Source organism: Neophocaena asiaeorientalis, unplaced genomic scaffold (genome assembly GCF_003031525.2).
Source record: "Neophocaena asiaeorientalis asiaeorientalis breed wild unplaced genomic scaffold, Neophocaena_asiaeorientalis_V1.1 scaffold166, whole genome shotgun sequence".
In the NCBI taxonomy this organism is placed as follows: Eukaryota; Metazoa; Chordata; class Mammalia; order Artiodactyla; family Phocoenidae; genus Neophocaena; species Neophocaena asiaeorientalis.
Window position 1 is genome coordinate 3,695,561 of NW_020174933.1, and position 27,541 is coordinate 3,723,101.

At 48.0% G+C, this 27,541-nt stretch overlaps 1 protein-coding gene across 1 annotated transcript in view; it reads left to right on the forward strand.

The window, feature by feature from the left end:
* The first annotated feature begins 4,397 nt into the window (after window positions 1-4,397).
* GNG4 (G protein subunit gamma 4) overlaps window positions 4,398-27,541 on the forward strand; it is a 70,311-nt gene continuing 47,167 nt past the window's right edge. Inside the window, exon 1 of the mRNA XM_024761431.1 lies at window positions 4,398-4,597. The gene's annotated coding sequence lies outside the window, so the exon portion shown is untranslated. The remainder of the gene's footprint in view (window positions 4,598-27,541) is intronic.

A 27,541-nucleotide genomic window follows, 5' to 3' on the forward strand; every position in this document is an offset into this window, starting at 1 on the left:
GAATTCACAGAGAAGCATAATAAAATAGCTATTATAAGTATGCTCAAGGATTTAAAAAAAACAAATCTAATGAGAAAAAATGGAAGATTAGAAAAACGAAATGCAACTTCTAGAGATAAGCATACAATATCTGAAATTTTAAGAATTTAGATTTTATGTGATTTATGTTTATTTTTTTCCAGTTTTATTGGAATAAAATTGACAACAAACAACCCAGTCAAAAAATGGGCAGAAGAACTAAATAGACATTTCTCTAAAGAAGACATACAGATGGCCAACAAGCACATGAAAAGATGCTCAACATTGCCAATTATTAGAGGAATGAAAATCAAAACCACAATGAGGTATCATCTCACACCAGTCAGAATGGTCATCATCAAAAAGTCTACAAATAACAAATGCTGGAGAGGGTGAAGAGAAAAGGGAACCCTCCTACACCATTGGTGGGAATGTAAATTGGTGCAGCCACTATGGAGAACAGAATGGAGGCTCCTCAAAAAAATAAAAATAGAACTACCATATGATCCAGCAATCCTACTCCTGGGCATATATCTGAAGAAAACAAAACCACCAATTTGAAAAGATACAAGCACCCCAGTGTTCACAGCAGCATTGTTTACAATAGCCAAGATATGGAAGCAACCTAAGTGTCAATCAACAGATAAATGGATAAAGAGGATGAGGTATATATATATATATACAATGGAATACTACTCAACCATAAAAAGTATAACATTTTGCCATTTGTAACAACATGTATAGACCTGGAGGGTATTTAGTGAAGTAAATCAGATAGAGAAAAACAAATACTATATGTTAACACTTATATGTGGAATCTAAAAAATAAAACGAATGAATATAACAAAACAAACAGACTCACAGATATAGAGAACAAACTAGTGGTTACCAGTGGGGAGAGAAAATGGGAGAGGGGCAAGATAAGGGTATGGGATTAAGAGATACAAACTACTACTTACAAAATAAATCAACTACAAGGATATATTGTACAGCACAGGGAATATAGCCAATATTTATAATAAATTTTTAAATGGAGTGTAACCTATAAAATTTTTTTTTTTTTTTTTTGCGGTACGCGGGCCCCTCACTGTTGTGGCCTCTCCCATTGCAAAGCACAGGCTCCAGACGCGCAGGCTCACTGGCCATGGCTCATAGGCCCAGCCGCTCCGCGGCATGTGGGATCTTCCCGGACCGGGACACGAACCCGTGTCCCCTGCATCGGCAGGCGGACTCTCAACCACTGCACCACCAGGGAAGCCCCTATAAAAATTTTGAATCACTATGTTGTACACCTGAAACTAATATAATATTGTAAATTAACTATATCTCAATTTAAAAAAAAGAGAGACAGGATAAAAGGAATGCACAATAATAGGACAAATAAAAGACAAATAGCAAGATTGTAGATTTAAACCCAACCACATGATAATTACATAAGAAGTAAATGACCCAAACACTCCAATTAAAAGGCCCAGTTTGGCAGGCTGAATAAAAAAGCAAGATCCAACTCTATGCTGTCTGCAAGAATAGAGAATCCCCAGTTTAAGAATAAAGATACAGCTAAGTTAAATGTAAAAGGATGGAAAAAGATACATCATGCAAAGACCAATCTAAGAAATCTGCAGAGGCTATATCGGTATCAGACAAAGGTATCAGAACGGGGGGCAAAGGAAGGAAAATGGATGTCCAGGGTCTGCAGCCGGTGTCAGGTGATTGCAGCTAATGAAATAAAATTTACATTTTAAGGCAGGACAAGAAAATTTAAACACAAAATTGTCTCGTTCTGTCCCTTTATGCCTCCTTCCTCCCTCCCTAATGTGCAGTGTGCATTTTTGTTACACATTAACCAGACCTTCTCAAAGATGAGAGTGCCTGCTGGGCCACAGGTCATTACCCGCCCCCCCCTCTTTCTTCTAATTTTATCCATGTAAAAGAATAGCCTTCTTTCCCAACGCTAGGGGGTCATGGTGACTTGCTGCTTTGTATGGGCTTACCTGGACTGTATTATCCTTGGGGAACTTTACGTAAAATATCAATATGCCATTCTGATATACAATCTTTTGTCTCAAAAATGTGTATGACTGTGCCTCTGACTTCTAACAGGTGGAACAGTTCTCAGAGCCTTCTGAGAGTGTGTCTCCTGGGTTATAATCCTCAGTTTGGCTCGAATAAAATTCCCTTTTTTTCTCTTTAGTTTGTTAATTGAATTTTCGTCAACACAGCAGTCTTGGGTGATGGACAGAGATAGAATCAGAATCACCTAGAGGGCTTAAAACACCAATTGCTGGGCCCCAGCCCCAGAGTTTCTGAATCAGTAGGGCTGGGATGGGTCCTGAGAATGTGCATTTCTAGCAAGTTCCCAGCTGATGCTGCTGGTCTAGGGATTCACTCTGGAGCCAAGGGCTCAAAATGACCCTCTTCTTTCTCTTTAAAATGGACATAATTCTACTTTAAGGGGTATTGGAATGAATGAGAAAGATAAAATAAGTGAGTGAGGAATCTGAAAGGGTGGAAACTGATTTCCCTTACAATTGCCTGATTGCGATTGATTGAGATGGGAGTTGGGATAATAAGAACACTGAGGATTCTGCCTCAGCCAACCAACTGGGCAGTGGTGCCTCTGAGTCAGGAAGTACAGGAGAAATAGATTTGGAGGGTGGAAATAATGAGCCCAGGTTTGGATCTGTTGAATTTTAAATGCAGTTCTCATATATCTTTCTCACTTTTTAAAAAACGGTCAGTGTAGTGGGTATTTACTGGCTGAGCCACTTTACCATGGTTTAATTCTGTGTCTTAGATGGGCACTTCTAAGCTGTGACAAAAACCCGTGTGAGATGTTTGCTAGCCCCAGGTGAGGCTTTCTGAACTCCACATTATTTTGGATCTGTTGAATTTTAATTTATGCAGTTCTCATATATCTTTCTCACTTTTTAAAAAACGGTCAGTGTAGTGGGTATTTACTGGCTGAGCCACTTTACCATGGTTTAATTCTGTGTCTTAGATGGGCACTTCTAAGCTGTGACAAAAACCCGTGTGAGATGTTTGCTAGCCCCAGGTGAGGCTTTCTGAACTCCACATTTGCATTCTATCAGACACCTGGAGTCTCGGAATTTGCACATTTGTCTGGGGGCAAATGTCAAGGTAACGGGGATCAGAGATCTCAGAAACAAGTGATCCTCGTACCCTTTACGGCAAGGAATGGCTGCTGATGGTAGATGAGGACGGCGAACGCAGGTTTTCGAGAAATATTTCCTAATTGTCAACCACGATTTTCTGCTGTTACTATAAAGGAATTAACATTGGCCTCCTTTTCCTACCAATCTTGCTAACACTGCTGTAAGTGTAACGTAGCTTCCCTATTCCAAATGTTTTGTATTGTTTTACCAGGAGTTGTAACATGGACGGCGCTTAAGCTGTTTTTCCCTAAAGGAAAAGGATTATAATAACGGAGAGGTTTTTAGTATCTCCATCGCAAAACGCTTACAGTTCAGAAGGAATGAGGAGTCGCCAAGGATTTCCCCGTGTAAACAGCTTCTGCTCTCCACGAACACTAGGAATGTGCTCCCGCCTTCCCGGTCGCAGCCCGGGAGGAGAGCTCGCGGCTCACTTCCACTCCCAACGCCTTGGGCTGGTGTGGCCACCCTTACATTTCCCGTTACTTAGCAACGTCCCGATAAATGGAGACAATGGCCTGTGAATCTTTACGGGTATTAAGCATTTCTCCTTTCACTGCCCCCCTTGGGGGTGGGGTGGGGTGCTGTGTATTCTTTGGTGATGGATGGCAACCGGCCGCGCCTAGCCGGGTTGGTCCACGGAGCTAACCCGCTGGCAAGGATGAAGTTGCCAGAGGCCGAGGTCCCCGAACCCCGCGAGGACCACGGCCCCAACACCCCACCGTCCCCCTCATCTCCCCTCCTCCAGCCCCTGGACGATGCGCGTCCCAGGCGGAGAGCTGGGCCGGGCGGGGTCGCGGGGTCGGGGATGGGAGGCTAGGGGCGCTGGGAGTGCGCGGAGCCCGGGTGCGGGAGCCCTGGTGACGCACCAGTGACGTCGACGGCGGCGGGCGGGATTTCCTGGCCCCTCCCGGCCCTTCCCGGGCGCCGGGCGAGACCCTGCTGCGGAGTGGGCGCGACCAGAGTGGACGCCAGAAGGCGGGGTTCGGCGACACGCGCTCTGCACCCGCCGGACCCGGACGCACGCCTGGAGCCCGGCACGGGGGGTGCCGAGCAAACAAAGTACTCGGCAGCTGGGTGACCGCACTCGCTAGCGGGGCACGGGCTCGCCCACCTGCACCCAGCGCTCGGCCTCACGGGGTCTTTCCCTTGCCCGGGCCTGGAGGCACGGGGCGGGGCGGGGCAGGGCTGGTGACGCGGCGCGGAGACCCCGGGGGCGGCGCGCTGCGCGAGGCGCGCGTTTCCACCGCCAGCCCGTCGGCGCCCAGGCGCGGGAGCCCGAGCGCCGAGCCGGAGCCCGCCCAGCCTTGCGCCCGGATTGAGGGGCGATGCCGTTCGGTCTGGCCACCCACTGCGAGCACGGCTCCGGAGACAAAGCCAGCGCGTGAGCGGCGCCCTCGGCCCGGGTAAGTGCCGGCCGGGGCGTGTCGGTGGGGAACGAAAGGCACCGTCCTTGCTCCAGCGAGCTCGGGGCGAGCCAGAGACAAAAGGGAAACTCGGGCGGGACGCTCTCTGGAAGTGGAGAGACGGTTCTGGTGCCTGCGTCTTCCTGCAGCTGTCAGCGGAAGCTCACGAAACGAATACCTGTGATCATCTTGGCCGTCCGCGGCGAACCCGGCCTGCGCGGCGCCCGCACAGGTGGGCATCGTCGGCGGCCCGGCGCCGGCGCGTGCGGGGGCTCCTCGAAGCCAGGATCCTCCGCCGAGCCCTTGGGAAACCCGAGCGCAGGTTTGGACAGACAGCTCGGAACGTCTCAAGGGTCTCCTGGGGGTCGGGGTCGCCCCATTTTTCCGGCTCGAGGCGGGGGAGGCTTCTGGGGACCCGTTTTTCGTATGTAGGTCACGGCAGTTCGCTCTTGTCTCGGCAGGGGCGTCCCCCGTTGAGGAGCGCCGTAATGGGAGGGACGGAGTGGCTAGTTGGTCATTTTATTTGGAGAAATGCTTTGGGCCTGAAGAAGCCCTCTTGATTCCGCAGCACCCGGGACACCTACCTCGGGCGGCGACAGTGGACGGAGGGGCGACGGTTTGTCCCCCCCTTATGGCGTCTGTCCCCGAGTCTGGTGCTGAAATGAGCTGCGCTCGCACCCAGCGGCATTCGGGGAGCTTAGGTTTAATTTTTTAAATTACCTTAGAAATAAAAACAAGAGGATGGGATGGGGCGGTGGACGGAGGTGTGACTGGAGAAGACTTCTTAATTTAAAAACAAGGAGGACTTATTTCTCTGTATCTTGAGCTAGGGTGTTAGGAAATGCAGAAATGGTAAAGTTTGATCAAGTGATAAAGTGGATCCTGGACACGGGTTCTCCCGCCCTCTTCCCAGCTCCCCACCGGCGCCTGTTTTCTTCTCTCTCTGTTGCCTCCCAGGACTGTAAAAGGCTGGCGCAGGGCCGGCTGGGCTGCGCTGGTGTTTCCCATTAAACCGTGTCAGTCTCATCATCTGCTCATGAGTCCTCACTGTGGTGCTTCCTTCTCATGGTGCGACAGGAAAATTCAGTGGCAAATGCCTCAAAGAGGCAGGGAGGGGACCCGGGCCCTCTGGCTGGCTTCTTGATCCTTTGGGGAAATCCTTTTCCTGGTTTCTGCATGCTGGGGGTGGGGGTGGGGGGAAGGAGGCACCCACCATCAGATCTGGCCCAGTTCCCTGCTGTGGGAACAAACGAGGTGATAAATGGAAAGCCTTTTTCAATCCTGAGAAACAAGACACGGTACACTGTAAACTGTGAATTATTTTTGAAGTGTGGGGTTGGCAGCAATATCAGTCGTGATGAGACATGGATATAGCTGGGCATAACTAGTAGGCGTTAAGGTAAGGTGTATTGTGATGCTAGTTAATGAGTAGCCGCACCATGGGGTTATTAGGCTGAAATGACTATTTAGGACAATGGGCTTCCAGTTTTCTCCTCCGCCCACACGTGGCTCCTATCCTTCAGCCTCCTTAACATAAAATTGTTCAGAGGAAGCCTCTAGAAGATGTTTGGGCAGCTGAGAAAAAAAGCGGTGCAAAAGGGTCATTCCCAGTGGTGCTATGATTGGCCGGGCAATCGCCTTTGCCGTTTCTCATGCAAGTTAATGGTGGAGAAACGAGGAAAAAGCTTTTCTTGTATTCATCTTACAGTTTTTAAAGCCAAAATGACAGTCCCTGAAGCCCTCCAAATCTCAGTACGTTCTTCGAAATGGTGGAACATCAGGTGGGAACTGGACACTGTCCTCTTGTCCCCCTGGTTCCCAGGGAGGCTAGAGCCTGGCAGCTGTCTCAGGAGGATGGGGTTGAGCTTACGAGTGACTGAATAATGTCATCTCTCGCGCACACGCACACACTGACTCACCACGTAACTACTCCTTGCTGAGGAAAGCAGCCAAATGGCTGAGAAAAGACTGAAGTCTACTAGACGAATCCTTCTCATTTATTTATAGCCACATATCACTGTCACATTTTTCTTACCTTGTCTGCTGTTTTGTTCTAGTTGAGGAAGGGAGAATGCCTAATAATGCAATGCACGTTAGTAGATTGACCTTTTTTCTTCATGGAATTTTGAAACAGTGTCTTTAAGATATTACCTGATTTGTTCTCAGAACACCTTTATGAGAATTTACTATCAATATTATCTAATCTTGCAGATTATTCCTGTTCTTTTTTTTTCCACTCTAGACATATTCAGGCTTCCAGAGGACTATTATTCAGGTAGAGAAATTGTTCATCAGTTTTCTTAAGCCAGAAATTGAAATTTAACTTCCTTCATGCACCAAAAATACTACCAAAATATCCTTTCAACAGTAGTCAGCAAAGGAATTTTAACTGAAAATCGGAGAAGCTGAATGAGTGTCAGAAAAGAAAAACAGGGAGATCAATTACACTATAGAAATTAATGTAATACTACTGAAAGGTTTTAAGTAGCTGGTTGAAGCCACATGAAGAATAAACCAAATATCTTTTAAAAAATGATCAGAAGTGAAAACAAGCAAATGAAATTTCCATTTAGGGAAGGAAGTAGAGGCAAGAAGTACTGCTGGAAGAAGAAAAATTACTGCAGAGAAAACAGTGGGTACTTAAAAAGAGCTCCATTCAACAAGCTAGCTGGAGCATTCCAAATCACTTTAATTGTCAAGGAGCTTTTGTGAGGTCAAATGGCAGCTGGTGTGCAATCAGTTTTTCTGGTGGAACTTGGCAAACAAAATGGCAGGTCCTGGGACTTCCCTGGTGACTCAGTGGTTAAGAATATGCCTGCCAATGCAGGGACACAGGTTCGAAGCCTGGTCCGGGAAGATCCCACGTGCCGCGGAGCAACTAAGCCTGTGCGCCGCAGCTACTGAGCCTGCGCTCCAGAGCTCGTGTGCCACAACTACTGAAGCCTGCACACGTAGAGCCCGTGCTCCGCAACAAGAGAAGCCACCCAATGAGAAGCCCGCGCACCAGAACGAAGAGTAGCCCCCGCTGTCCGCAACTAGAGAAAGACCGCACGCCGGAACAAAGACCCAACGCAGCCAAAAATAAAATGTAAATTAATTAATTAATTTTTAAAAAAGTCAGGTCCTGTGCAGATTGGGGAGTGCAGGGTGTGTTGAGGATACGGTGCTTCTGGAATGGGCCCTGGGTGTGGAGAAGCTACTCTGTCCCTGAAGCCCTGAGGTTCCCAGGTATCTGCAAGTGAGTCACCAGTGGCTCAGCCTAGGAGGACCAGAGAGCAGAGGGAGCAGCGGGCAACGGCGTGGAGGGAGGACCAGGCTTCACCTGGATGCCCCTCGTGGATGAGCTCATTTAATCCTCCCGGCGTACCTGGAAGGTTTCTCTTCAGCAAAACAAAAAAAGACAACGGTGTCCGTAGTGTCCTTTTTATCCAGGGGTATATCTAGCAGGGTACTTGTGGTGGGTGGTGACTTTTTTAACTAACCAAGGAAACGCATATACCAGTGGGAGGCGAGCGATTGAGATGCGTGGAAGAGACCCACCCCCAGGGACTGCATTTGTGCTCCCTTCCCAAAGAAGATTTGTTCCTCTCACTTCTTAGAGTTCTCAAACCATTTCTCCCTGGGCAGCTGGGTTGACTCTCTAGTGGGACATCTGCTGTGAGGCTGAGGAAGTAGATAGAGGAGACAGAAGATAGAAGAAATGGTGCTTTGTGACCACCTAGAGGGGTGGGGTAGGGATGGTGGGAGGGAGGAGATATGGGGGTATATGTATATGTATAGCTGATTCACTTTGTTATAAAGCAGAAACTAACACACCATTGTAAAGCAATTATACTCCAATAAAGATGTTAAGAAAAACAAACACACACACAAAAATAAATAATTTAAAGAAAAATTGAAAAAAATTAAAAAAAACCATCCCTCTGGGGCCCAAGTCACCCCCTCTGCCCCATCAAACTCATGCACGAGCCCTCCCTCCACCCGGTAACTGGCGCGAGCTGCGCTTTCTGCTTTTCTCATTCGTCCCTGTGCTTCCTCCTGGTGCTCGTGTGTAACTTGCAGCTCTGGGGCCTTCTCTGCCACGCCCTCCCCAAGGTCGCCACCAAAGGAAGAGGGGCAGGATGATAGCAATAGGAAGAAGGAAAACATTTAAAATTGTTTCCAAAATTCTTATTAGAGCACCTTTGCAACTGCAGCTTAAAAGGGGTTACTGTGAAAAATACATGTGCCCCCATAGCCCCACCAACCCGAATTCAAGTGTAATTACTCCTTCCGGTGTTGTATCACACAAATATGTAAAATTGAGAGATGTTCGCCAAAACAATACACAAGTATAAAGGTCCAAGTAGGAGAAACGGAATTAGAAAACAGGAAGGAAAGAGCAAGGGAATATTGAGAGGGGGTAGAAAGCAGAGCAAGGTGGGGCATTGCTGAGGACAGTCTGTTACAAGTAGGTTATCTTCCATGATGGCCCCTCGGACTCTGTGGCTCAGGTTCCGGACGCTGTTGGAGAGGCAAAGACAGGGATGGTAGACAGTGGGTGGTGTCAGGACCCTCACATCCTGGAGGGGATCCCCTTTTTATCGGTGGGACCCACTATCACAGTGGCCTCCACCTTTCCATCTTTCCTTACCTGTATGAGGGTCCAGGCACATCCAAGAATTGGAATCCTCCTCCGGCATGTTTTTCCAGCCTGATTTGGGCAGGCATCTGTCCTGTTGCTCCGTAGTACCTGCTATGCATACCCTTTATGGAAACTGTAGGAGAGGAAGAAAATTTCTCCTCTACCTTCTTATATTCTGTGCCTGGGGCCTGGGAAGTAAACTGAGGACAGGCAAGAATAACAAGAGAAAAGAGCCAGATTAACAGGGGAAAAGGTTTATTATGCATGCGCACAGGACCTTCACAGGATAGAAGAGCAAACCCAAAGAACCGGTTAGGCTTGAGAGCATAGGTACCATTTTAACAAAGGGACGTGAGTTGTGGGAAAGTGACAAGACAAAGATACAGGGCTTTGAGCTTCCAGGGGTGGTAAATTTTGGGAAGGTAAGTAAGTAGCGAAAACTAATGGCAGATAAGGGTTATTTTCTTTGTGTAGGTTTATTTGTGCAGGCCCATCTTGGTGGTGTCTTTCTCCAGTGATACTGGTTGTTTTCCTCCTCCTGGGTGATGGGAGGGGAAAACACCTTCACAAAGGGAGATTTATATCCTGCTTTTAGGTAGAAAGGGGGAGGCCAGAGAATTTCTCCTGTGTCTGCTGTTTTCTAATTGCCTTCAGCTCAATCCTTATGCCAAGGTGGCATATTTTGGGGTGGTCTATTCTGATCCCCTTCAGAATTTCCAGCAAAGTCTAGAGCCCAAAACTGGTGGCCTGCTAAACCAGTGTGAGCTCTTTGCTCTTTGCTTTTAGTCTCTGTTCCTCAATCTTGGGAAAAATCTGTTTTCTCTGTGCCCCGCTTGACTTCACTTACAACCCAGGGTCTCTAACTGGTCTGTAGGTGCTTATTTAGCCCCTGACACCTGTGGGACCACACGGACAAGGGAGGGTCGCATCTTGGTTAAGGAGACAGATTACTTAAGCGTGTAAGTGTATGTTTGATGGTATATATGGGGGAAGCAAATGTTGCAGGGATGTAGAGACACAGTCAGGCTTCTGAAGTTTTAAGGGCTGTGTGGCCAGGAAGGGATGATGGAACTTGAGATTTCCAAAGCGTTGAACCTCAAGGGAAGTAACACAGGGAAGCAGTCACCAAATTCTTTCTGGAGCAAAAAGGTGAGGCGTAGTTACATAAATCGGCCTTCATCGGCATCCCGTATTCTCTTCTTCAGCTGAATTTTAACTAACACGGACAGGGTCACCGGAGTCTTCTGCTGACTTAGACCTTTGGGTACCCGGGTGACCCCACTACCCTGTCCCTGTCTCTGAGTGGCTTTGCCTCATCTCCCTTGCAAGCGGGGTTTGGTGTTTCAGCTCCACTCGGCCGGTCTTGTAGAATCGTGTCTTCTTCTGGCTGTTTCCCACAGACCTTTCTGTGCTCCGTCCGTCTGTCCACCTTGCAGCGAGTGTGACCACTGCCACCACTCTGCCATGTCTCCATGTCCTCAGAACTGCTAAGAGGAGGTTAGAGAAAAGCACAGTGTGTCCTGCATGGGGCAGGGTGGAGGGGGACCAGCCCTGACATCCCCCACCCGTTACATACTCTAATGGGTCAAAGTCCTCTGAACTGCCCAGTTTCTCTCCAAACCCTCTCCTTGTGCTAGAATCTGTTTTAGTAAATAGCGTCTGAAATAAGCCGATCGTTGGCCTGGACCCAGGTGTGTTTTCTTTGTCATGGGATTTGTCACCACGGACTTCTGCCCATCCTCACCGTGACCAGCCTTCCCAGGGTGGTCAGCCTTTCTCTGCTTCTCCTGTGCGTTAACTGCTGCAAACCACGTTCAGCAAGTTCGGGTCTTCAGCAGGCCCTGGAAAGCCGAGTCCCATTTTTGAATCCAGACAAGGGAGAAAGGGCTCTCTAAGCCAGAGTGACCAGCCTGTGTGAAGGCCCAGCGTTAGGAAAGTGCAGTGAGGAGAGTGGAAAGGGCAGATCGGAGCCCGGTTATGAAGGCGCATGAGTGGCATATGGAAGAGTCTCTTTTTTTTTTTTTTGCGGCACGCGGGCCTCTCACTGTTGTGGCCTCTCCCGTTGCGGAGCACAGGCTCCGGACGCGCAGGTTCAGCGGCCATGGCGCATGGGCCCAGCCGCTCCGCGGCATGTGGGATCTTCCCGGACCGGGGCACGAACCCGCGTCCCTTTCACCAGCAGGCGGACTCTCAACCACTGCGCCACCAGTGAAGCCCTGGAAGAGTCTTTTGTAGGAGGAATGGGGATCCAGGGCAGGGGTTGAGCAGATCCAGGATTTAGCAGGTCCCAGCCTTGGCGCCCTGTGCCTGCTGTGCAGGGTGAGTCAGAGCGGCTAGCAGGAGATGGAGGGCAGGGGGAGCTGGGAGGTGCATCCAGGTGAGCAGAAATCCGGCTGGAGACGGAGCCAGAGCTGCTAGTACCCAGGTGAAGCCAGGGGGTGGGTGACACTGCCCACTTGCGGGGGGTCCGAGGGAAACCAAGTAGGGAGGCTTCAGAGAACAGATATGAAGTGTGGGCCAAACAAAAATGATTCTGTAGAATGTATACTCTTTCTGCTGCAAGTTCTCATGTTTTGAAGTCCCTTAAAAGGGACCCCCCTGCCTAGCAGTCCCTGAGGCTGCTCAGGCCGCCAGTCTCTGCGAAGCAACAGCAAACCGCCACCACCCTGCTTCCCCGGATGACTCATTCTTTCTGCGTTCAAGCCGTTGCAGCGCTGCTTCTTGTTTATGACTCCTTTGTCCCCCTGACGTTACGCACTTGATCCGATGCTCTCACCAGTCGCTGACGTCGGGGGTTACGGTTTCTTAGCCTTCCGTGAGAACGTGTCTCTATCCAAGGGTGAGTCTCTGTTTTATGTTTTTCCCGAACCTCCTGGTCCCCCTCTACCCACCCCCAAGGTCTGGTGGCCCGAGGCAGGAGCTCTGGGCCCTGGCCCAGCTTCACGGTAACCATGGCAACTCACCTAAACCACCCACAGATTGACCCACGGCCCCAGGCTAGCTCGGGCTCCCTCTAGTTGTTAGGTGTTAGCTGTGAAACAGGCCCCGTGGTGGGGTTTGCTCTCTTTCTTTCTTTCTTTTTTTTTTTTTTTTAAACAGTCCTCACTCTATCCTGCTGTTTTTCCTCACTGCACCTTCTATGTGGGAGGGATACAGCAGTGGAAAAGGCAGGCAGTGGACGGGGAAACAAAAAAAATCCCTGCCCTCGTATATGTTTTAGTAGAGGCATCACACCATAATAATAAGTCAGAAAATCGAAAGTAATTTAAATAAGCAAATAAATGAGCATTTAACAGTATAATCGGTGCTTGGGAAAAAAATAAAACGAAGAAGGGAGATAGGGAATGCTAGGGAAGGGTGTTATGAATTTAAAATGCGCTGCTCTTGGAAGGATTACGATGTTGATCCAAGATGAAGGTCAGGAGGTAAATGAACTTACCTGATCTGTGTGGTGCCGGTGAAAATGGAAGCAGCTGGAAACGTGGTAGACCCACAGGTTATTGATGCTCAGCGGCCTTCCTTGACAGAATAGGGCTTCGTTGCCCTCCTTCCACACTCCCACCGTACAAGGAAGGTGCATTTCCCAAAAGGAGTGTTTGGTAGTGTCGACTGAAAAAAAACGCACCACGTGAGAGTTGAGAATTATGTTTTATTCGATGGATTGACTGAGGACTTAAGCCGAGGACACAGCCTCTCAGATTGCTCTGAGGAACTGCTCTGAAAAGGTCAGGGAGGACCAAGGCTATACAGGAGTTTCTGCAACAAAGACCAGGTAGTCGGAACATCAAAAGCTTACTGAAATTAAAGAAAACCAGATATCTCAGGTTAATGAATTGAGCACTTTTCTTCGTATGGGCAGATGCAAGAGTCTGGGCTCATTGAAATGATTCCTTTGATATGCGCCGTAACTCTCTAGGGTCAGTATCCTGCTTTTCTCCATCCTGAAACCCTTCAGGGTGCACAGCTGGGGGTGACTGCCGTGGCTTCTGGTTTGATGGTCGCAAGATCCTTTGTTTACTGATACTGGCAGGTGACATTCTTCATCCCCAGCAGTATAACTCGGGGCAAGAGGCAGAGACTCTCAGCAAAATAACACACAGCACAAAGATGTCTCTCGAGAACAGCCTGTTTTGTGGACACCCCACCCATCCAGGGACCGGACCAATGGGCCAAGCAGCTCCTGATGTACCAGGCTCCAGATAGAGCCTGGTACCGGGGAGTTTGACCCATCCCGGAGCCCTCCAGAGAGTGCCCTGAGAGGCTGGATCAGAGACCTGCACGTCTTGAAGATCTGGGGGCTTGCTAGAGTAGAGAGACCACCCGCAGGTCCACTCTTCTGCGGGCCTGGATGGGTTAGGGGACACAGCTCTGTGAGAAGGGTTTCATATGTTCTGGATGTGATGTGGGGCCTGCCTCGTTCACAGTAAGTTTGCTTAATGATGAGCTGCCCTGGCTGTTCCTTCCATTTTAACACACCTGTTTAGGGAACCATTTATTTGTAGCACAGTCTGTCTGTGAAATTCAGGGTAGATCCATCCGTGGTTTCCAAACCTGGCTGCATGACACAATTGCTTTGGGTAGTTTTCAGAAATACTGCTTTCTTGCCTCACCCCTGGACGTTCTGATTCAGCAGGTCTGGGCTAGAGCCTGGGACTGTGTCTTGAGTTTTACAAACCACGGAACCAGGTGATTTCTGTGGGTCTTTCTTCCTTGTGTCTGATCGCCCCCAACCTGCCCAAGCGTCGTGGAGCCTGTTTCCCATGCTGGTCCCTCCCGCCCACCTGCAGCCCTGAGACGTGACTCCCAGCAAACGCCACCTGGCTGCCACGCGTGCTGGAGCCCAGGTCTCCCTCCCTTCCAGGATGAACGCATGCATCTGTCGTCCCTGCATTTCATGCGAGAGCCTCCTCGATGGGGAAGCCAGCTACTCTCCCTGAATAACCGCCCCCGTGCAGAGCACAATGACCTTGGGACACAGACATGCCCTGCACAGCTCGCCTCCCGCAGGGAGCAGCACCCCGTGGTCTGGAGCACCCGGCAGGTTGCACCCCTGTTTGCTGTGGAGTCAGGAGGGACCCTTGGTTGTTGATGAGACATGTGAAGGCTGCTGTGTGCCATGTGCTGGGGGTCGGGACGCAGAGATGAGAAGAAGGCATCCCAGCTCTTGAGGAATTTACGATCTAGTGAGACAGGCAGGTGATCATAACACCACAGGGAACTGAGAACAGGTTCCCCCAATCACAAATCTAGCCTAAGTCGTGGAAGGCTTCCAGAAGGGTCTCAGGATTTGGCCAGGTGAAAGGGTTGGGGCAGAGCCAGTGAGTGGTGGAGGCTTTCCAGGCTGAGACTTTCTGCTTGAGCAAATAATAGTAATCATAGTAGCAAACATTTATTGAGTGTTTACTGTTATACGTGGCAGACTCTAAGTGCCTTCTATTATACTACATATTTACTCCTTGATGACTGTTGTGTTAGGAAAAATAATCCCCCCCCCAAAGATGGCCACACTCAAATACCTAGAACCTAATGAATCTGTTAGCTTAAGGGTAGAAGAGATTTTGCAGATATGAGTAAGAATCTTGAGGTGGGGGAGTTAGCGTGGATTATTTGGTGGGCCCAATGTAATCACAAGTATCTTTATAAGAGGAGGGTAGGAGTGTCTGAGAGATTGAAGGTGTCATGGTGGCTTTGAAGGTAGAGGAAGGCCACAAGCAGGGAGTGGAGGTGGCCTCTGGAAGCTGGAAAAGGCCAGGAAGTGTTACCAAACTCAGTTCAGCAGTTCACCACTCAAAAACAAATAATCGAGAGGCAAGTGTTGCTGAAAAGGAAAGTTGTTTTAATCAGAAAAGCCAGCGATCTGGGGAGAAGGTGGACTCATGTCCGAGACCAACTCCGAAGATTCTGCTCAGCATGACAATTCTTGGAAAGGGAAAACAATCTCAGTTAATCATTAAGGTAGGAGGTCAGATTCTTCATCGTTTTTTGTTTTTTTTTTTTGGTTTAATTTTATTTATATTTGGCTGTGTTGGGTCTTCGTTGCTGCGCGCAGGCTTTCTCTAGTTGCGGCGAGCAGGGGCTACTCTTCGTTGTGGTGCACAGGCTTCTCATTGTGGTGGTTTCTCGTTGCGGAGCACCGACTCTAAGCACGCGGGCTTCGGTAGTTGCGGCACGCGGGCTCAGTAGTTATGGCTCACGGGCTCTAGAGCGCAGGCTCGGTAGTTGAGGCGCATGGGCTTAGTTGCTCCGCAGCATGTGGGATCTTCCCGGACCAGGGCTCGAACCCGTGTCCCCTGCATTGGCAGGCGGATTCTTATCCACTGCGCCACCAGGGAAGTTCCCTCGTCATTTTTCCATTGCTAGCAGACTGCTGACTTCTCCTGATCTTCCTTTGGATGCTGTCTTGCCTGCCTGGTTCACTTGCACATTTGCTAAGGTGGAAGCTGGGGGTACAGAGTCAGTCATTCTTTAACTACTTAATTCTTCATTCTCACACCTTTTAATCCAGGAAAGGAATCAACAGGTTAGGTAAGGCGTTGTGTATGTTCAGTAGAGCAGAACTCAGGAGGCAGGTTAAATGTTACCGAGTGATTTCATTTCTGTAAGGTTTGAGGGGAACAGAAATGGGCAAACAGGAAAGGGACAAAAGAGCTGCTTATAGAAACTTTCTCCCCCAGAGCCTCCCCCTCCAGCCCTCCTGATGCTGTGGAGTTCCAAACTCCAGCACTATAAAATCATAAGTTTGTGTTGCTTTAAGCCATGAGTTTGTGGTAATTCATTGCAGCAGCGATAGGAAAGGAATACAGAGAGCCATTACTTTTTCCATCTTGCCACTGAAGAAACCAAGAGGTTAAGTAACCCGCCCAAAATTTCATAGCAAGTAAGAAGTAAATCCGGGATCCAAAATTCATCTGTCTGGCCTCAGATTCTGCGGTTACTTGTCCACTTTCATTTCTCTCCTGCCTGGCAGAGGTTAAAAAGCATCAGGGCCCCTTGGGCTTCCCTGGTGGCGCAGTGGTTGAGAGTCCGCCTGCCGATGCAGGGGACACGGGTTCGTGACCCGGTCCGGGAGGATCCCACATGCCGCGGCGCGGCTGGGCCCGTGAGCTATGGCCGCTGAGCCTGCGCGTCCGGAGCCTGTGCTCCGCAACGGGAGAGGCCATGGCAGTGAGAGGCCCGCGTACCGCCAAAAAAAAAAAAAGGCATCATAGCCCCTGGAGGTTGTCAGGAAATAGCTTTTCTCCGCTATCTGATGGTTTTTACTCCTCCTTGGCTGAGTGGTTAAGGACAGACTCGGGTTAAGCACAGCATCCTCATGCATTTAAAATTCTCCTGTCTTCAAACATCTGTTCCTACCTCATAATTCCTTTGTTCATGCATTCTAACTCATTTTCTCTCTCATAGAAAGCATCCCCTGTCCCTCTGTCTTTGACTGAAATAAGTGGTGAGAGGAATTTGAAGGCAGGGTTATAGGTTTTTGTTTTTTTTAATATTAAGCACAGTAGGCATTACTTGAAGCCACACCTCCAGATACATCTGCTTCACTTGTACTCCAGGTCTTCTACGGGCTGTGCTTAGATTTCCAGAGGAGCAGTGGCTCACGTTTTGGAATTTACTAAAAGCATTCATGTCCCCAGTCCACTTGATCGTTTCAGAAATGCTGGGGGGATGTTTATCCCCGTGTTTCAGTGAGGAAACTAAGGCTCAAAGAAGTTCAGTGGGGGGCTTCCCTGGTGGCGCAGTGGTTGAGAGTCCGCCTGCCGATGCAGGGGACGCGGGTTCGTGCCCCGGTCCGGGAAGATCCCACATGCCGCAAAGCGGCTGGGCCCGTGAGCTATGGCTGCTGAGCCTGCGCATCCGGAGCCTGTGCTCCGCAACGGGAGAGGCCACAACAGTGAGAGGCCCGCGTACCACCAAAAAAAAAAAAAAGAAGTTCAGTGGGGACTTCCCTGGCAGTCCAGTGGTTAGCACTCCACACTTCCACTGCTGAGGGTGCGGGTTCAATACCTGGTCAGGGAACTAAGATCCCACAAGCTGTGCGGTGCAGCCAAACTAAAAAAAAAAAAAAAGTTCAGTGTGGCCGAGGCACACAGCAGAGCCAGGATGGAAGCTCTGGGCCTCCACGCTTTCTCTATTGTGTTCTTTTGCCTCTTAAAGGAAAAAAAAAAGTTGACCCAAAACATCCTTACAAGGAAATAGGATGCCAGATTTCAAGTCAGATGTGCCTCTTTGAAGTGTAGAAGTAAGATGCTAGGGTATCCACACCATCCCCTCTCAGTGTTTCTGGGACCCCGCCCTGCTGGAGGGGATGCATCAGATCTCTGGGCCTTTGCCATGAGAGTGTCATGTGGGATAGTTGAGTTGAGACTCACTGGTATCTCAGGGCACAGGCGGGAGTCCTGATAAGGACCCACAGTGACACGCAGGTTGCTGCAGGCCTGGGCTCCCAGTGGGACGAGGACAGAGGCCTCAGGTCTGCTTCTCAGTACTCAGTGCTCTCCTTACACATGGGCCCCCCAGGCCCCTCGGTGGTCCTGTCCTGATCACCGCCCCTCTGCCAACACAGGGGTCCCAGGGACAGGCCAGTCCTGGCCTTTCTCTCTTCTCTTTCTAGGTGCCTTTGGGGGCCTCCCATAGATGAGAGACCCTTTCATACAAATCAAGAGTTTGGCACCCAAAACTTCTTCCTGAGGAGGGCTCTCAGAACTTAACTTTGGAAGTGAAAAGCAGAATACCTGTCTTTCCCTTTCTGCTTTAACAATCCTAGTTCCCCTGGAGGCAACATGGATGCCTCTGGCCGGCTGAGAAGGGCTAGGTACAGGGAAGCGTGGAGAAAAAGCACAGACCAAAGTGGCAGGATATTCTCTCTCTGCACCGAAGTCTGGACTCACCTGTTCAGGGAAAGGAAGGACCCTCAGTGTCCCCCAGATGGAGGTGAAAGAAGAGGTCCCTTGCTTGCTACCTGGGCTGTGTGGTGATGCCGGATGCACACCACTAACTGGCTGGTTAAAGGAAGTTAAGGAGGTTAAGTTACTTGCCTTCTGCCATCCTTCAGCTTTCTCGAGGTGGTACCCAGAATTACTGCAAGAGGTCTCTGAATCCAGGTCTGCACCAGGAACCCTGTGTAGACTTGAATGTAGGGTGCTGTGCTTTTGTATAAAGCTAATTTGCAAGTGTACATAGACGCCTCTGGGATCAGTAAGACAAAAATGAATTTAAGTGTACTGCTGAGTTCTTTAGATCATTTTATATCTTCCGAGTCAATAGATATCAAAAGTCCTGCCATAAGGGAAGCTGCATTTTTATTATTATTATTATTTTAGAAGGGACCTTATGCTTGAAACCATTGGAACCATGGTCTGCGAAATCCCTTCCATTTCTAATACTCTGTGATTCATGAACAATGTCATGTTATGGTAAATTCTCTAAATACACCAGAAATGTAGTTGCTGTTGACTTCTCCCACATTGCTCGCTGGCTCCAGAGCAGGAAGCCTCTGTAAGCGGCCGTACTCCTTCTACAGGGCATTGAGCGGAGACTTTCCAGGGGATGGGTCTTCCCTGTGTAGGTGTAGAGGGCCACTCTGAGACTGGCTGTTGGTCCTTCACCGTCCCTGGTAAAGTGGAGACTAGTTAGTGGCCAGTGAGACTAACTGTGCCATCATAGGACAACTCAGTCCCCGGCCGCCCTCTCAAGTTTGGCGTCTCCTTCCACCCCCAGGTGATCCTCTTCTTGGACCAGAGCTCCATTTTATCTGCTTCTCAGATGTGGATACCGGTCTTTGCATCCTTTTCTGTTTACTTACAGAGACTTCGGGTGTGAGCCAGACCACGTGTACCTTTTTCTTCCTTTTTATAGCCTTTTCTCATTCGACTTTTCCCATCTCAGGTGCCTCTTCACAGTAGCTAGTTGACTGCTGGTTAAAAGGAGAAACAGCCAGAGCCAGCCTCCCTGGCAAGCTGTCTTGCTCAGAGATGGCTCGGAGCTTTCCCAGCGTGGTCCAGCCGTATGGCACAGGAGCTCTTTCTCCACAGGGGTGCTGGCACAGGTCAGATCAGCCCAGCATCTCCTGTGGGCTGTGGCTTCTTTGGCTGCCAGCAAGAGGTGGACTCTATCCCTGCTTTGCTTCCAGCCCCAGCTCCGCCTATCACCACGGCCACCTCTCCTACTTAGGGACAATTCACCATGAACAACTACTTTCCTGGGATCATCAGTGGGCTGTTGACATGTTAACGAAAATCTGGTGTCAGACGCTGCATCTTTTTTCTTGGAAAATACCCAGATTATTTTTAGGCCCATTTAATGAGTCCTGTTTCTCTGTGTTTGCTTGTTTTTTTCCTCCACTGCTGCTAATGTATGTTCCTCCACGCACAGTTCACGTGAGCCACACAAATCTTTCTGTCTGCAAAGTATGAATAACCACCTTGGAGAAATCCCGTTAATTCGCGTAACAAAGGATCAGCCATGTTAGTGGGTAGCAGCCTTCAACGTCAGTTCTTCCTTCTTCTTTTAAAGACAACTGCCTTTGAGTCATCATTTGGTCTTACGGATTCTTCTCCTCTAGAAGGAAAACTACATTACTGTGTTTTTCTTTCTTTTTTTTTCCAAGATCAAGCCATTAAGTTGTTAACCTAATCTCAAAAAAATCTAACTAGACAAGGTCCAATATTCTACGAATGTGCTGAGTTGTCCTATGGGTTTTGTTCCCACCTGAGGCATTTTACTTGATTCTCATCTTTTGGGGGTAAGAGGATCATCTTACAAAGGGGAAGACAGATGCAAAGAGACAGAAACTTGCTTGAAGTCATACAAGTCACAAATAGCACGATGAGACTAGGATAGGCTACGCTTCCTGTCGGAAAAAACACTCTTTTTCTGATTGTTTAAGCTTCTCCAGAATAAGCATCGGGAGCATTCTAACTACTTCCCTTGAAGGGGGAGTTCTCTAATTTGGTCGTGGCAGCTTGTTCTGCAGCCCAGGTGTTCACACAAAGATGCAATGTGTATGAACTCGGCCCCGCCGCTGCACGAGACGCTCTCCATCAACACAGCCTGCCGACCCTCTTCATGTGGTCTTCTGCGCCCTCTCAGGGTTTATTTTAAATTCTTACATGATGTGTTCACAAGAAGGAAGTTTTCTTGTCAGTAAAGTGCCTTCTTGGGGTTAACTGAGAATTCATCCACACATCACCACTCTTAGAAGAATTAGAAAAAAGTAAATTACGCCGGATGTGTCAACAGTCATAAGTCAGAAGTCGCTTGGGAGCCCAGCAGCGCCTCCTGGGTGCGTGAGCGTCTGTCCCCTCAGGAGTGTTGGTTCCTAGAGGCTTCCAGTGGACAGAGCAGTGGATAAGCGGCTGCCACACTGTTTCAGGATTCCTCTCCCCTAGTGTCCTGGGCCACGCTTCCTAAGTGGTTCTGAGCTACGCCCACACCCCACAGTGTGGCCATCACACAGCCCTTGTCTATGGCACGCAGACCTGCCCTTGAACTGCCGTCCCGGGCTGTGTTGACCCGCAATTTGCAAACCCCTGGCTCTTGCTCTAATTAACAAGGATGAACAAACACCCAGCTTTGGCTGCTCTGCCTTGAAGGGGCTGCCGCTGTGTGATTGCACTGCAGGGGTCGCTGCTGGTCTTGACTGACCATAGGCTGCCGTCCTCAACAGCGAAGCTAAGTACTTACGATATTTCGAAGGTGTGTTTCTGACAGCTTGAAGGTGCCGATGATTCGAGGATGTTTCTGAAACAGCGTCACAGGAGAATTCTTAAATGTCTTGAGTAAAGAGTAACAGTCTCTTTCATGAGCTTGTGTTTGGTGTATGTGAAGTTACAACACATGGAGGCTTCCAATATCTTAGTATTTTTGATAGTATATTAGATTGATGATATATTTGATAGTATGTTATTGTCGTCCTATTTAAAATGAAAGGGAAGAGGGAATTCCCTGGCGGTCCAGTGGTTAAGACTCCATGCTTCCACTGCAGGGGGCATGGGTTCAGTCCCTCATCAGGGAACTAAGATCCCATGTGCCGTGCCACGTGGCCAAAAAAAATTATTTTTAATAAAAATAAAAAAATAAAAAGAAAGAGTGAACATGAAGAATGTATATAATCTATACCAAGTTTCTTCCTGGTATGTACCCTAGAGAAAGTCTCTCTCAAGAGATATATTTACGACATTATGGTACAAATATTACAATATTTGTACAGTATGGTACAAAAATAACAAAATATTGTAAATCACCAGCTCTACATCTACAGGAGGAAGGGTAAAGAGAAGGTAAATATATATATATATGTGTATATATATGTATATGTGTGTATATATATATATATGGCAGTAAACTGGATAAATCTCAGAAAAATAGTTCAAGAGGATACATAAATCTTTTTAAATAGGAAAATAATTGTATTGTTTAGAGACACATACATATGTTCTTTTTAAACTATAAAGACATGTGTAGGAATAAAAAACCAAGTTCAGAAGAGTGGGCACACAATTAGGGAGAAGTACCCAGGGAATTTCGACCATATGTTTTTGATTTATTTCATAGGCTGGGTGGGAAATAGTCCAGGGTGTCCGTTGTATGATTCTCTAAATTGTATTATATGTCTGGAATATCCCATAATAAAAAGCAGGTGGGAAATCTACCCAATGCTTTGCTCAGGAGCATAGGGGAAAAAAATAATGAAGAGATTATTAGATCATAGCAGATATTTATGTAAAGCATAGTGCGTATTTAGTTTTTGGCTGTTTCCATGCACAGTGGGCCTTAGCTGCTCAGGGACCGTCTCCTGGTCACACAGCCACGAGGAGAGCAGATCACAACTATGCCCTGGCAACCTGGGGACAGAACTCAGGAACCAGCGGCCAGACTGATGTCCATACAGATAGGTGGACGAGTGGAGATGAGTCCCTAATACAGCTGTCGAGCACCCAGTCCTAGTTTAAGAAAACTCTGGGTCTTTTCCAGACAACAGAAAGCAGCTCTGGAGTCCTAAGCTAAAGGAAGATTTATTGTAAAGTTATGGGCAAGTTCACAGAATCAACAGGAATGAGCTGGCTCGGAGGCCGGGACTGGGGAACCATTGGCAAGTTCTCCACGACCTGTGAACAAGCCACTGCTGCTGGCGGTCACCACCCCTGTGAAGAGCATCTCAGCATCCTTTTGTCCACAGGCGTTGTTAGGAGCGTGCTGGGGCTGGCCAAGCTGTTGCAGGGGCACTGAAACCTGCTCCAACACAGAGCTTTGGGATTCGTTCTGTCCTTACGATTCCATGGATTTTTGCAGATGTGGTTGCCACGATCTTAAAGAAGCTAAACAAATATTCCCATTATCTCGTTCCACTCTAGCCTTCTAACAGTCTAAAATTCCTCCACCAAATATTGATTTTTTTTTTTTTTTTTTTTGGCCATGCCCTGTGGCTTGTGGGATCTTAGTTCCCTGACCAGGGGTTGAACCCGCACCCTCAGCAGTGGAAGCGCAGAGTCCCAACCGCTGGACCGCCAGGGAATTCCCTAAATATTGTTTTTTAAAGGAGTCATAATACTGGAGCAAATATATACATGTTTTTCATGGAATTAAGTCAAAGAATGTAAATAAAAATCTTAATTATCTTACTGAAATAACTTAATTAACTTACAGGTGATTTTAACTTTATATTTTCCTGTGGAGTTTGGATATTTTTGTAATGAGCACCTAATTAGGAAAAAAAATGGGTTCGTTCCATTTGGAAACGAATCTACCCTTCAAAAGAATTATTGAGACCTGGAACCTTTGCAGCTGATGTTATTTCAACCTAGGCCACCATCATCTCGGCTCCCATGGTATTGACTCAGAAAAGAGCTGACGCTTGGTATTTTAGTTTGATTGGTTTTTGGTTTTGCATTCGATTCAATTAAGTAAATAGCTACTCGGTGGTAATCCCTTTGCTCGGTGTCCTGAGGGTATAAAAATGAATCTAACACACTCCCTGCCCTCAAAAAAGCTGGCAGTCTAGAAAGGAAAAAATTATTTGAATACAAGATTACACGGACTAATGTGGAAGGCTAGAAGTGTCACAGTAACAGAGGGGAGAGCTTGGCCCCAGGGGCCGAGATGACAAGCCAGCTCAAGGAGCTTTTTTTTGAGAGGGCGCTAGCATCTGAATGGTACCTTAAAGATGGGTAGCAGCACCTTGTAACAGGAGGAGTTGGGACGGTGAATAAATAAAACACCGGAGGCAAAAGCATGACTGGAAAATTTCTAGGCACCTAAGACTAAACTCAGCCAGCCAACTCTGAGGTTGGATTGGAATTATTTAATTTTGAATATTATATGGAGGAAGTTTGGTACCAATTTTTTGGAAGTCTCTCGTATTTGACAGTTCAGAAGACTCAACCCAGCCATGACGTTAAATGTGGTTAAAAAAATAAATGTGGGCTTCCCTGGTGGCGCAGTGGTTGAGAATCTGCCTGCCAGTGCAGGGGACACGGGTTCGATGCCTGGTCAGGGAAGATCCCACAGGCCGCAGAGCAACTAAGCCCGTGCCCCACAACTACTGAGCCTGCGCTCTAGAGCCCGCGAGCCATAACTACTGAGCCCATGCGCCTAGAGCCCGTGCTCCGCAACAAGAGAAGCCACTGCAATGAGAAGCCTGTGCACCGCAACGAAGAGTAGCTCCCGCTCACTGCAGCTAGAAAAAGCCCACGTGCAGCAACAAGACCCACTGCAGCCAAAAATAAAAAAATAAGGTTAAATGCGCTCTAGAGCCCGCGAGCCATAACTACTGAGCCCATGCGCCTAGAGCCCGTGCTCCGCAACAAGAGAAGCCACTGCAATGAGAAGCCTGTGCACCGCAACGAAGAGTAGCTCCCGCTCACTGCAGCTAGAAAAAGCCCACGTGCAGCAACAAGACCCACTGCAGCCAAAAATAAAAAAATAAGGTTAAAAAGAAATATATATATATATAAACGTAATGGCTTTATCTGGGCCTCTGCTTTTTCTTGCCTCACATCAACATCTGCCTCACCTGGTTTCTAATTAACTCCCAGCTTGAAAAACCAAGCAGGTGTTTGACTTCATCACCTCTCCATAAAGCAAGTGCTGGTTGTGTTCAAAAAGGGATTGCACGGCAGCCTCTGGTCCTGCTCGGTTCTGTCGGTTCCATGGAGTCATTACCTCGAGGGACGTCTGGCACAAAGATTCCAAGGAAGTAAGAAGCCTTCAGAGAGGCAGCCTGGTAATAAATGGCTCGTGAGCTACGGAGAGCTGGCTGAAGTGCTGAGGCCAGGTGCCCTTAACCAGCTGGGGCTCGTGCAGAAGCCCCAGAATCAAAGGAGGCTGAGGATACAGAACACAAAAGTGAAGGGAAACAGCGGAAGGGGAGGCTGGGCTTGCAGTGGGGGAGCCATCATTAACCGGGGCCCCGTCTAGTGCCAGGAGTCAGGATGAAGGGGGCTGGGGTGACTCTCAATCCACAAACTCGGCTGTAGGGGGAAAAGGTGGTTCTTCTAATTTTCCTAGAACTCAACTTCCTCTGAAGTGTGTGTCCCATAGCCAGCAGGGAACTTTTGTCCCAGCCTGGACCCTGGGGTTGCCTCAGGGCTCCCCCAGAATTTATGTAGAGCCAGGGTGTTGGGAGAGGTGCCTCTCTGGTCCTCAAGGCATCTGTCCACCGGGTGACCAATGAGACACGGTAGCTGGGATGAGCCCTTGAGACCTGTGGCTTTTGGTGGTCTTGTGTCCCACACTCCTCAGGGCTGCCCATGACCCTCTCTGCCGCAGGGCGTCAGGTGGCCGTTCTGTGCTGGGATCTTACCAACCCTTCATGCTCCCCCTAAGAAGGCTTTACAGTCCTCCTACCACCCAGCAACCCTGGTCCTGGGGGCAATTCCACTCTTCCTCCTGCTCTGGACAAGACATTTTGACCCCTGCGTGCTGAGTTCTTTATTTCCCACCTCCGAGGCGTAGGCTTTTGGAAGCAAAAGCCAGAAGGACTTTCAGCAGCTGTGTCTGCTTTTTTTTTTTGCGGTGCGCGGGCCTCTCACTGCTGTGGCCTCTCCCGTTGCGGAGCAACAGGCTCCGGACGCGCAGGCTCAGCGGCCATGGCTCACGGGCCCAGCCGCTCCGCAGCATGTGGGATCTTCCCGGACCGGGGCACGAACCCGCGTCCCCTGCATCGGCAGGTGGACTCTCAACCACTGTGCCACCAGGGAAGCCCTGTGTCTGCTTTTTAACCGATCATACCCATCCCTCCGTGAAAGGGCAGGTGTAGATTAATGTCTCAAAATGCCTTCCAGTTACATGTGTTTGAAGGTAAGAGATTTGGGTTTTCTTTCAGACTTCACTCTATCTACTATGGGTGGTCTAGCTTTCCTCCCTAAGGATATTAACACATAGAAGGCTTGCAGTGAAAATTTAAGGAGACCCTGGATCTCAGGGTTGTATAAGTGCAGTGTCACTCTTGCAGGATCCTGAGATGGAGTGCCTCCTTAAATTCTGCACTCTGGGGTGCCTTACTAGTCTCCTGAGAGTCCAGGCCCTGCACACAAGCATTGGAAAGGGTGGGAAGGTCAAAAGAATGAGAAGACAAGCCACAGACTGGGAGAAAATATTTGCAAAATATATCTGATAAAGGACTGGTATCCAAAATACATGAAGAACTTTTAAAACTCAACAATAAGAAAACAAACAACCCTATTAAAAATGGGTAAGAGTTCTGACGAGGCATCTCACCAAAAAAAGATACACAGATGACAGATAAGCAGGTGAGAAGATGCTCCCCAACATATGTCATCAGGGAAATGCAAATTAACACAACGAGATAAGACGCAAGCGATATGGGAACATATGTATATGTATAACTGATTCACTTTGTTATAAAGCAGAAATGAACACACCATTGTAAAGCAATTATACTCCCATAAAGATGTTAAAAAACAAAACAAAACAAAAACGAGATACACATGCCTCTTGGAATGGCCAAAATCCAAAATACTGAAAACACCAAATGCTGGTGAGAATGTGGAACAGCAGGAGCTCTCATCACTGCTGGTGGGAGCGCAAAATGAAGAGACACTTCGGAAGACAGTTCAGCAGTTTCTGACCAAACTAAACTTACTCTTAGTGTACAATCTAGCAACAGTGCTCCTCGGTATTTACCCAAAGAAGTTAAAAACATGTAACCACACAAAAAACCTGCACAGTAATTTTTATAACAGCTTTATTCATAACTCCCAAAACTTGGGAGCAACCAATGTCCTTCAGTAGGTAAATGGATAAACTGGGGTACATCCATACAATGGTATATTATTCAGCACTAAAAAAAAAAATGAACTATCAAGCCACGAAAAGACATGGAAGAATCTTTTTTTAACTTATTTTATTCAAGTATAGTTGATTTACAATGTTGTGTTAATTTCTGCTCTACAGCAAAGTGATTCCGGTTTTTTATGTAAATATATACACATGCTTTTTCATATTCTTTTCTGTTATGGTTTATCACAGGATACTGAATATAGTTCCCTGTGCTATAGAGGAGGACCTTGTTGTTTAATCCATTCTATAGATCACAGTTTGCATCTGCTAATCGCAAACTCCCAATCCATCCCTTCCCTACCCTCCCCACCCCTTGGCAACAAGTCTGCTCTCTCTGTGGGTCAGACTCTTGTTTTGTAGATAGGTTCATCTGTGTCATATTTTAGATTCCACATATAAGTGATATCATATGGTATCAATATTTGTCTTTCTCTCTCTGACTTAACTTCGCTTAGTATGATAATCCCTAGTTGCATCCATGTTGTTGCAAATGGCATTATTTAATTCTTTTTTTGTGGCTGAGTAGTATTCCATTGTATACATGTATCACATCTTCTTTATCCATTCATCTGTCGATGGACACTTAGATTGTTTCCATGTCTTGGCTATTGTAAATAGTGCTGCTATGAACATAGGGATGCATGTATCTTTTCAAATTACAGTTTTGTCTGGGTATATGCCCAGAAGTGGGATTGCAGGATCATATGGCAATTCGATCTTTAGTTTTTTGAGGAAACTCCGTACTGTTTTCCACAGTGGCTGCACCAGTTTACATTCCCACCAGCAGTGTAGGAGGGTTCCCTTTTCTCCACACCCTCTCCAGCCTTTGTTATTTGTAGACTTTAATGATGGCCATTTTGACTGATGTGAGGTGGTACTTCATTGTAGTGTTGATTTGCATTTCTCTAATAATTAGCAATCTTGAGCATCTTTTCGTGTGCCTGTTGGCCACCTGTAAGACGTGGAGGAATCTTAAATGCATTTTACTAAATAAAAGAAGCCAATGTGAAAGGTTCATATAC